Source organism: Typopeltis vanoorti, chromosome 21 (genome assembly GCF_054136105.1).
Source record: "Typopeltis vanoorti isolate ZY-2024b chromosome 21, IOZ_Tvanoo_1.0, whole genome shotgun sequence".
NCBI lineage: Eukaryota > Metazoa > Arthropoda > Arachnida > Uropygi > Thelyphonidae > Typopeltis > Typopeltis vanoorti.
The window spans coordinates 109800701-109812958 of NC_143569.1; positions in this window are offsets into that span (position 1 = coordinate 109800701).

Genomic DNA, 12258 nt, shown 5'->3' on the forward strand with positions numbered 1-12258 from the left:
CTTGAATCCATTTGTGGGATTGGATGGTATACCAGCTCATGTCTTATGTGAAGCAGCAAAACAATTCTCAGTTCTGGGTTAGTCCTGTGGGGGTGGAAGGAGGGGAAAATAGTTCCTTTGCATAAAGGATGCTCCAAGACTGCTGTTGCAAATTACTGACTAATCAGTATATCAGGAATCATTGTCAAGGTTTTGGAGAAATTAGTCAAGAGCAAAATATGTGAATGAATAGATAATGCCTTCGTAGTGCAGTTGGAAGAACGACAGTACATTGTGCCCTTCGTTTGATAGGTGTAAGTTCAATCCTCGTCATGATGGGAAGAATCTTTATGTGGACGATTTTCAATTGAAGGTGAGTTAGCCGATCTCATACAGAGGTAGCAGGGTTTTTCTCCCAGAAAGTTGGGTTTTTCATACAGCATATAGACAATTCAGCCCTTCTGAACACATGCAATTTACAGACAAAAATACTAGTTGTAATGGAGGTGGGCGATAGATGACATTGATGGAGATGATTAGTAGTAAAGGTTTGGTATATTGGTTGAGACAGTTGTATAATAGTAGGTGGCCTCCCGCGATGAGTCTTTGGACTCCTTGGAGGTGTACGAATAATAATAATCATAATAATGGGATAAGGTAAATCATGCCACAATAACTTGCTCACGTTTTATAACAAAGTGGTGGCTGAACTGAATAAGGGTAATGGGTTTACAGTGATACTGATCGACCTTGCTAATGGCTTTGGCAGGATACCACATGGAATTCTAATTAGTAAACTGCATCGTATAGGGATGGTAAGATGGATAGGAGGGTGGTTGATGGAGAGATATCAGAGAGTAGTTTATTCAGGAGTAGTCCAAAAGAATGACTAGTAGTGTGCCAGAGGGTTCTGTTCTTGGACCACTGCTATTTAGTTTGTTGATGAACGATATAGACCCTCTGTCCAAAAAAAACCGATCATTTCGAAAATAGAAGAAGCTAGTGGCCCTGCCTGTTGTATCTTTTTGTTGTCGAAAGGGGCAACCTTCATTAGTATTCTATCAAATGTTTATGATATTTGTATCATTAGAATCTGAGTTATAGTACCAAGAGTGACGTGTTTTGAACGGTCGATCGTTACGATTTTCATGCCGTACACGACAAATTCCCACTATCAATTGCTTCAAAACTTCTAGATAAAACTCATCATTGACTATTTGGCCAGGCAGAATGAATTCTTTGTATAATGCCCTTGGAATCGTAGCAGCAAATCAGCATTGTTTTTACTTTTGACTTCTGCAAGCGACTGTTTTTCAGAGGCCTTACTTCTGGTGGTCTCCATTCAGCATTCTGGGAGATAGGGAGTTGAAGTTTAGGGGGCACATTGCAAAAGGGGCTAAATCAGCTCATCAGATCACTTGATTACTGAAGAATACTTTGACAAGCAGAGACATGCAGGTTATTGTTCCTCTTTATTGAGCCTTGATAAGACCTCACCTTGACTACTGTGCCCAGATCTGGGCAGAAGAGTTTCTTCTTGATGGGGTGGAGGTATCTTGGATCCAAAGGCAAGTGACGAAGATGATAGGTGGTCTATGGAATGAATTTTTTGAATAACGTAATAAATGAATGGGTTATCAGTAATAGTGCAGATGTGTCACCCTGCAAGCTGATTTGAATAAACTAGATAGATGGGAAAATGAATGGGGGTTTCAGTTCAATAGAGCAAAATGTAAAGTCTTCAGGTTTGGGATCCATCAATGGGGGGAAGCATACTCGATTGGAGGAGGTAGGGGAAACGAGATCTGGGGGTGATGATTGATAGAAAAATGAAATTCAGAGGACATATTGCAAAGGTGGTGAGGGTAACTCAGAGGATTGCTGTACTACTGAGAAGGATGCTGACCTGCTGAGATAAAAGAGTTATCATTACATTGTATAAGACCCTGATCTGACCACACTTAGACTATTTCTCAGATTTGGTCCCCAGGATTTGAAGGGGATAAATTGACTGTGGAAAGGGTACAGAGGCAGATATCAAAGATATTTTCAGGACTGGAAAATATGAGTTATGAGGATCGACTTAGGGAATGTGGACTGCAGAGTTTGGATAAAAGAAGGAGAGGTGATATGATCGAGACTTTTAAACTCTTTAGAGACAGCTAGATGGTAGACATTGGAGAATTCATTCACTTCGTGGAATGGCAGGAAGGAGCAATGACAATGGGGCATCCCTGGAAGTTACGATAGGACGCTTTGTGCAAGATGGTGCGGAGTGGTTTCTTTGCATGGAGGGTGGTTGAACCTTGGAATGCATTTCCTGAGAGAGTGATTGGAGTGGGAATGGTCAATGGGTTCAAGAGGTGATATGATAAACTTTGTGTTTCCTAAAAACGAACCTCCCATGATGAGTCTTTTTTACTACATGGAGGCCTGGATAATAATAATAACTTTATGAGAAATTAGTTGAAGATCTCTGGGTTATAGAAATTGGGTGATAGGCAGAAAAGGGGTGATATCACTGAAAAATTCAAATTACTGAAGGGTTTTTACAGTATTAATTCAGAGGAAATTTCTTAGAACATGTCTGGTGGTTGGAGAACTAGGGGTCATCCATGGAAATTGAGCAAGAGTGTAGTTAGTAAGGGTGTTAGAATTACGCTTTTTACTTGGATAGAGGTGAATGAGTGGAATAAGCTGCCTGAGTTTGTTGTGGATGCCATGACTGTAAATGAATTCAAAGCAAAGTATGATAGATACTGTCCAGATGCTGATAGTAGTTCTTGATATGATGTTTAGGGCCTGCCTCAATGTGTCTAAGGACTCCTTCGAGTTGCCAATAATAAAAATATGCATCATTTGTTCTATTTCATTATAGTTTTATACTATTTAATTTGAAATACCCACTGAAGTAAATGTTGTCTGTTACATGTCAGCCAGGCAAACACATTGGTGAACAAAATTGCAATATATATGTATTGCTTCGTTTTGATAATTATTTCACAAATTCGTGGCTTGTAATTACTAAGAAATGAAAATTAAATTCAACTTTTATTAATCTTTTAGAATTCTACCCATGAACTTGAAGTTCTTAGACAAGGTCTTCTCCATCTGTTCTTCAGAATTTTAAGCCTCTTCATTGTCCACTGGATCCACCTGAGGGTAGTGTGCTTTTGGAAAAATTCATTACTAACCCACATTAACGAAGTTACACCTGTAGCCCAGGCAACATCTCTTTTGTATGCTATGTCTGAAGCTCATGCTTCCCATCAATATCTTTGGTCATTTTTTGAACAGGACATGTAAGGGTAAGCACGAGTTAATTCAAAATAAATTTTGATAACTTTGAGAGAACATTTTAACACACTAGTGTTGAATTTTCTTGAAGTTTTGTATATTGTAAAGATTTTATTATTAGAGCTATGTATTCACTCCTGTAATTTTATTTCCACATCTGTTGTCCTTGGAGTTGTTTTATTTTTAACCACACCTCACTAAAATTAGTAAGTTAAAATTAGTTTAGTCATTTAGTGGTCGATTTTTTATTTCATGTAAATATATTAACCTGTTTCCCTGACATCCATCATATCCAAGTTTGAAGTCAGTAATTTGAAAGAAATTACAGGCTAATGTGCTGCTGTGTGTAATAAACTATTTGCAACATATAGCAAATGTTTCCCAAATGTACATATATAAATATTTTTTTCAGTCCAAATAATATTATTTTTATTCAGCCACTTATTATTCTTCCACTTTTTTCTGTTCTTGTAAGAATAGGAGTAATGTTGTCTAATACAATACTCCTCTTGGGTTCATTCCATCTTCTGAAGTAACTTCATCCTGTATACTCTGTCCTAATGATTAGATTCTTCAGTTTTCACAAATACAACATACGCAGGATCATTTTTTCTTTTTAATTCTTACAAACAAACTTACAAAGCTCAACTTTGACAGCTTTTATAACCATGTGTACATGTTTTGAGTTCCTGCAAATTCATGTGTGTGTGCATGCACATAAGCTACTGGTTGCAAGTTATCAAGCTAATCATCAGCCGTACATTTTATCTAGTAGCAGGATATGTCTGAACTATTTATAGCTAAATTAGGAGAGAAGGAAGAAAACACAGGATGATTATTCTGAAGAAATAAGCATTAAATAGGAGAGGGGTGAAATGTTCACTTGTGGTAACTGTTACATATGAAGCATTTATTGTGTATGATGCATCTGGCACTCATTACTGCTCTGCTGTTTAGCATTGAAATGAACAAAATTTGTGTGTTTGTATAAAATGTCAGCTTCCCATGCTCTTTCCTTGAAAAATTACTTTGCTTTTTCATTTTTTCTTTTTAATTCTTACAAACAAACTTACAAAGCTCAACTTTGACAGCTTTTATAACCATGTGTACATGTTTTGAGTTCCTGCAAATTCATGTGTGTGTGCATGCACATAAGCTACTGGTTGCAAGTTATCAAGCTAATCATCAGCCGTACATTTTATCTAGTAGCAGGATATGTCTGAATTATTTATAGCTAAATTAGGAGAGAAGGAAGAAAACACAGGATGATTATTCTGAAGAAATAAGCATTAAATAGGAGAGGGGTGAAATGTTCACTTGTGGTAACTGTTACATATGAAGCATTTATTGTGTATGATGCATCTGGCACTCATTACTGCTCTGCTGTTTAGCATTGAAATGAACAAAATTTGTGTGTTTGTATAAAATGTCAGCTTCCCATGCTCTATGCATGCAAGTGTCATGTCCTTCTTTTGAAATATGACACTGCATTTTTGAAAGGATTCAAGGAAATTGATTGTGTGTGTATATAATATAATATATAATATACACACACACAGATTCGAGAGGCATACAGGATACAATAATAGTAAGTACTGTATGAAATAGTTACATTATTTTCTCAACAGTTTGTTCCAAATTAGACTTATCTACATTAATCTTAGTATTATTATTATTACATTCGTATCTCTATGGAGTCAGAAGACTCATCAAGGGAGACTGATGCTAACCTTTATACATACAGTACCTGTCATACTTCTTCAACCCATTCACTGTTAGGTAATACATTCCACTCTGTCTCCACTTTCCAAGCAAAAAATCTAGTCCACACACAAACCTTTTTCAGAGATGACTTCTAGCTCTCTCCCTATTTTTCTCTCTATTCATCATGCATTGAAAAATTTCCGTTGTTAATCTTATAGAACTTCTTTAGTAACTTATAAGATAATATCATGCCCCCTTTTCCTGCTTGTCATCTAAACTTAGCAACTTGCATACTTCCAACCTATCCTCATAGAGAGCATTCCACACACATCTGTCACAAGATTAGTCACTTATCCCTGAATCCTTTCCATCACCTCCCGGTCTCCAAGAAACTTGGATGACCATATCTGAATGAAGTAGTCAAAATGCAGATGAATCATAATCTTATAATGAAGGACAATAACCTTCCTACCTTTACTTGTTAGTGCATGTTAGTGTAACATCCCAATAATCTTTTGAGCCATTTTGCCAACTTTTGCAGTATGCGCTCTGAACTTTGACTCCCTGCCAACCATTAGCCTCTAGTCCCTAGTCTCATTAATTTTCTGCAGTCCAGTACCATCAGTGTAATGATACACAGTATGTAATTTTCAACCAACATGCATAACTTTATGTTTTACAACATTAAAATGATCATTTTCTTTAACATGCACTCACAATTTATTTAAATCATTCTGTTGGTTATCTGCAACACCTTTATCAGTTATTGTCCTGCCCAGTTTTGCATCATCGGTAAGCAATTAGATTGACCTTTGATTGATTGTTTCTGATGTCTCAAATGCTGCAGCAGACAGAGAATTTCAAAGAATATAATATTGGCACATTAAGGAATTTGAAAGTCTACAAACCAACTCAGCTTCCAAACTTCATCAACTTCCTCTGAATACTGTAATAAACCTATCTTCCTGAATCAACTGGCACACTCTCATGTGGCCGTAACTTTGCAGTAGCACTTAAGGAAATTCCTGCCAAGGAATAATGACACAGATAGAATGAGTTATCGGCAGCTTTCCCAACCATATTACAAACAGCATACTGAATGTAGCCGGCATCTCACTCAACCTAACCCACCAAAAAGCAATCTATCGAAACAAGAATTTCAAGCTCTGCAAGAAATAAAAGCAAGAACAAATTAATTCCCAAACCAGATAAGGAAAATGCCACAGTGGTTTTAAACCAATCACATTACTCAGGTAAGCTTGCCTCTTTACTTCCAAATCATATCTACCTCCCTGTAGACTAGCCTACAAATCATAACAGTGCATAGGTTCCTTAAAAAGGTTATCTCTTGGCCTGTGGAAATTACATACTTAAACCTTATAAATCTAGAACCTACTCCCTAGATATATAGACAGAAATCCATAAACAAAATTTGTCATTACATTCCACTGTGGATGACATTGATTCATCCATGTACAAATTAGCCAAACATTTAGCCAAAGTGATCACACAATATATGGCAATTAACCTTCACACATAAAAAAACTCAGCCCACTTTAAAGCCAGTATAGAAAACCTGGCACTCTAACACACTGGATAATGGTCAGTTTTAATGTCTCCTCTTTATTTATCAATATCTAACTCAAAGGTACCTCAGACCTCATTCAAAGTCATATTTCCTCTCGATATCTCAGTCCTATTACAGTTCATGAATTCAGTCTATTTCATTTGGCAAGGAAAATTCTACAAACAGATGGTACACTGTTTGTAGAATTTCCATGGGTTCTCCATCCCTGGCCAACTTCTTTATGGGGACCTTTGAAGAAGGAGCCTTAAAACTGCCCCATGTCTACACTACATGGGTGGTATGTTTTGCATTTGGCTGAATGATCTCGATACACTCCAATTTCTTCTTAACACAGCTAAACAAGCAACACCGCAGGATACAGGATTACCTTGAAAAGGAAAACAAAACCTACACATACAGGTAGATACAATCACCTGCAGTTTCCCTTCCCCCCTCCTGACAATATGAACTTATACAGATCCTTATATGACAGGGCAAAATTAATCAGTTCAGATAATTGTGTCATAACTATCATCATCAATCCACCTATATCTTGGTCTTCCTCTGGGTCGTTTCCTGACAACTTGGCAGATAATACTTGTTTTGCTAATCTTTCCCTCGCCCATTTTGTTTAAGTGACCATACCACTTGAGATTCGCTTTGCTAAAGCATTCCTGGATGCAGACAATGTCAAGTTCTTTCCTGATATTCTTGTTTTTAATAAGATATTGCCATTTATGCCATCTGTTCATGCCTCTAATCTTTCTCCAGACTCTGATATCTGTAGTCTCTAGTCTTTGGTCAAGTGTTTTACTTCTGACCCAGCTCTCACATCCATAAGTTAAAACTCGTTTGAACACTGTCTTGTATACAGCTAATTTAGTGTTCTGACTAATTTCTCTTTTATTCCATATGAAGTTATTCAATTGACTTCCTACCATACTAGCCTAGTTGATTCTAGTGTCTACTTCCATATTTAATTTACCATCTTCACTAAAATTCATACCCAAGTAGGTGAAATATTTTACTTGTTCCATAGGTTCTCACAACATTTTCATTTATTTTTTCATTTTCATTTTGTCGGCAGTTGACATTTTCAATGATTCTGCCAATTTTCATTGTCTTTGTCTTCTTATTGCTGACCTTCATACCATATCTATTACAACAGTTATTCAATTTAGTCAGATAATCTTGAAGACTTGTAGCAGATTTATTTAGAAGTATAATATCATCTATATAAAGCAAAGAGCTGACATTAACATCTCCAATTTTTATATCATGTTTAATGCCACTCTCCTTCATAATGTGATCCATATAGATAATGAATAACAGAGGGGATAATGTATATCCTTGTCTCACACCAGATTTAACATTAAACCATCTTCCTGTACTTCCTTCAATTCTAACTGCTGACTTACAACTCAAATAAAGACTAAGTATTGCTTGATATGCCCCATTGACACCATATACCTGTAACATAGTGAGTAGCTTCTCTCTTGGCACGTTGTCGTATGCCATTTCCAAATCGACAAAACTTAAATACAGATCTTTGTTATAGTCCCATGATTTCTCCACTATTTGTCGTAAAGTGAAGATCTGATCCTGACAGTCTCTATATGGCTGGAATCCAGGTTGTTCTTCACCAAGCTTTTCTTCTACAATTCTTCTCAACTGTTTCTCAAGTATACTTGCATATATTATTGTCATTGGCTAAGAAAGTATTAATACTTTCTTAGCCAATGAAACCCCCAAAAATATTAAGACTGTAACCACAATAACTACCACTTACCCTTCAAAGCAGAGATTTATCAAAAACTATCAAGTTCCATATATTTGTACACATCTGAAAAATTAACAAAAAATCGTAAGGTGATATGACCTTACAACTAGAAACCACATAAGAAATTGGCATCTCTTATCTGCTTTACCAGAGACTACCCATATCCCCTAGACTTACCAACAGTATATCAATTCCTTTGCAGTTACAATATGGCCAAACAGTCAGGATAGCTAATATCAGGATATCTGGGTATAAGTACTACATCTGATTCCACCAATACAGCCATCAATACTTGGTAACCATGCTTACACTGGAAGAACGCCGCTCAATTACACTGCAGCAAATACAAGTATGAAATACGATTCATTGAATCTTCTTCATCTCTGAAAAAATGTTCCACAAATCAACAAATTTGGATGCATGAGACTTCCCCAAAATTGGGAAACATACATGTTAAGATTGTCAGCTCAGTTGTCAAGACAACCTAATATGGTCTATGAGGGGGGCGGGAGGGGCACTGTTTTGGATTCTAGGCCAGACTTCTTGCCTTTATTCAGTCTCATTTGCTCAGAGTTACTCTCTGTGCATATATAAATGCTTTTTGTGAATCTGAGATGAAGGCATTGTTGTTGTGGTTATAGCCTTTTGGCTGTTTAAGAACAGCTGTATATGCCACTACCACCATCTAGGGAAATTACTATGAGCAAGGTGGATTTCCATTGCCTTGATTGTGGCCTGCATGTTCATGACATTCAGTTTGCCTGCTTGCAGGATGAAAAACGCAGATTAACTGGAGGGAAATCCCCACTGTCAATGCCAAAGACCAGGTAACTTGACTATGGCTGAGAAAGATCCTTAAGCACATCACGTCATCAATGGGAATTGAACCTAGGACACCCTGTTCCCCAGGCATATGGTTGCAAAGCAGACAGCCACTAAGAAATTAGTGTTTTATAATTTCTTCTAGTATACTCTTCATTTCCTGAAAAATTAGAAGCTAGATTAAAAGCATTGGTAAAAATATGCAGCCTTGATGAACACCTCTTGCAATGGTGAAGAGTTTTAATTATGCATACTGTTTCATTACCTATTCCATACTGGTTCAGTATTCTCTACAATACCACATGCCATACTGAATTGATGCTTTATGCATATCTATAAAACTGTGACATACTATTTTATTATTATTAATATCCTAAGACCCCATGGAATCAGACTTGTCCAGGAGTTCCTGTTGTCATACACACAGCTCATCCTACTGTATATTAAACACTTTCAAATTCTCTGAAGACACCACACTCTCAGGCAAGGAATTCCAATTATTCATAACTCAAATTCATGGAGGAAATGATATAAAGACAGCTGTTGCAGAATGTGTGGTGGAGAATCTTAATGAGCAGTTCATAAAGATCTTTCAATCTTGTGAATGTGACTTCATTGAGAGATTGAAATCAGTTGATGATGGCAAGGAGAGACTGAAAAGTTGATGATGGCAAGGAGAGACTGAAAAGTTGATGATGGCGAGGAGAGACTAACTGTAAGTGAGCAAGAGGTGTATGGGGAGTTGAGTAAACTAGATTTAATTAAGGCTGCGTGACTTGACCATATATCACCATGTATTCTGAAGGAATGTGCCAGAGAGTTGACACCTGCCTTGACATATTTTTTGAATATGAGTATTGCACTTGGTCAAGTCCCTAAAGAGTGGAAGGAGGGCAAGATTATGCCACTTCATAAAGGAGGTGATCGAACTCAAGCATCAAACTATAGGCCTATCTGTGTGTCAGGTGTTGTGGTTAAGTTGTTGGAGGAGCTTGTGAGAACTAGGATCCAGAGTTGGGTTGACATCAATGGTATAATCTTTGATGGACAGCATGGATTTGCTAAAGGGAGGTCATGTTTTAGTGATCTACTTAATTATTACAATAAAGTGACTGGTTTCTTGGACAGAGGAGAAGGATACACAGTAATATACTTGGATTTTGGAAAGGCTTTTGGTACCTCATAAGTTGACAGTCAAACTAGAGCAGATGGGGTTGGATAATAGATTAGTACATTGGATTGGAGACTGGTTATCTGATAGGTATCAGCAAGTTGTGTATGAGGGTACGATACCCAGAAAAAGGAACGTCACTAGTGGAGTGTCTCAGCAGTCTGTTTTAGGGCTATTACTATTTAACTTGTATATTAATGATATTGGCAAAGATTTGGATGGAGATATTCAGTTGTTTGCAGATGATGCAAAGTTGGGACGAACCATAAAGAGTAGTGAAGATGTTGTGGCCTTGCAAGAAAACTTGAATAAGTTGAGTGATTGGGCAAGCAAATGGGGATGTGAGTTCAATGTTGCAAAATGTAAGGTTTTAAAATTTGGAAAACAGACGGGATGCAGAATTTATGCTTGGTGAGAATATATTGTTGGAGGTAGAGGAAATAAGAGATCTGGGAGTGATAGTGGAAAAGGATCTAAAATTTAGGGGACACATCACAAAAATTGTGAAGACAACACAAAGACTTCTGGGAATGATGCAGGACATGTAGAAGTAGAGAGATTCTTGTTCCATGGTATAAGGCATTAAGTAGTTGACCAAATCTGGGCACATGGACTATTGTGCCCAGATTTGGTCAACGGGTTTTCAGAAGGATGAAGAGATGTTGGAAAGGGTCCAAACATGACTGACTAAGGCAGTTTCTGACCTGGAATGTTGAGTATGAGGGAAGATTGAGAAAAAGTAATTTGCAGGTCTGGTGGAGAGAAGGAAGAGGGGAGATATGATAGAAACCTACAAGTTGGTAAGGGGTTGTTTAAGATCAATGGTGGAGATGTTCTACAGAGAATAGTGGGAGATCAGGAGAGAACCAGAGGTCATCCCTGGAAACTGTATAAAGAGGGTGTGAGTAGGGGAGTGAGAGGCAGGTTTTTTTGTGCAGAGTAGTGAATGAATGGGATGCCTTGATTGAGAGTGTGGTGTCTGCAAGGAATTTGAATGTGTTTAAGACATGGTATGATGAGATGTGTGTGTGTGATAAAAGGACCTCCCAGATGAGTATTTGATTCCATCAGGTCTTGGGAAATAATAATAATAATAACTCTGCACACAAAAGACCTTCCAGCTCCCTTGTTCAGCTTCCCTGCATGACTACTTCTTCTGTTACTGATTTCCCATCCTTTTATGAAATCAATATTGACCCTGTAACAACCCCTTACCAACCTGTATATCTCTGTTATATCATTCCTCTTCCACCTGTCCACTAGATGCTGTAAATTGCATCTTCTCAACCTTTCATCATATTCAACATTCCTGAGTTCATAAATTACCTTAATCAGTCACCTCTATACCCTTTCCAACATCTCTTCATCCTTTTGAAAGCTAGGTGGCCTTTAACAATGAAACAAGTATTTCCTTCCTTCTAGAAGTCAGTGTCATTTCATCATTCCCAGAATTGGTTCTGGTGTCCTCTAAATTTTAAATCCTTATCCACCATCATCCAAGGATCTCTTATTTCCTCCACCTCCAATAGTATATATTGGAGGTGGAGGAAATGTCCTCCACCTCCAATTTCTTTTCCTCCACACTACTAATAATTTATTATTAATAAATTTATTTCCTCCACACTAATAATAATTTATTAATAGTGTGGAGGAAATTTCCTCCACAGTATTAATAAATTATTATCCCATCTTTGTTTTCAAAATTTTGAAACTATACATTTTGCAACAATTAATTTGCATATCACTTCCTATGCCCTGTGCCTATTCAGCAATTTATTCAAGTCTTCTAAAACCATAACATCTGCTCTACTCCTCAGAGTTCATCCCAACTTTGCATCATCTGCAAACAAGTCAATATCCCTCCAAATCTTCCCCAATATCATGAACATACAAGTTAACCTCCCAACTGGCCAGGACGTCTATAGACTTCCAGCTAAA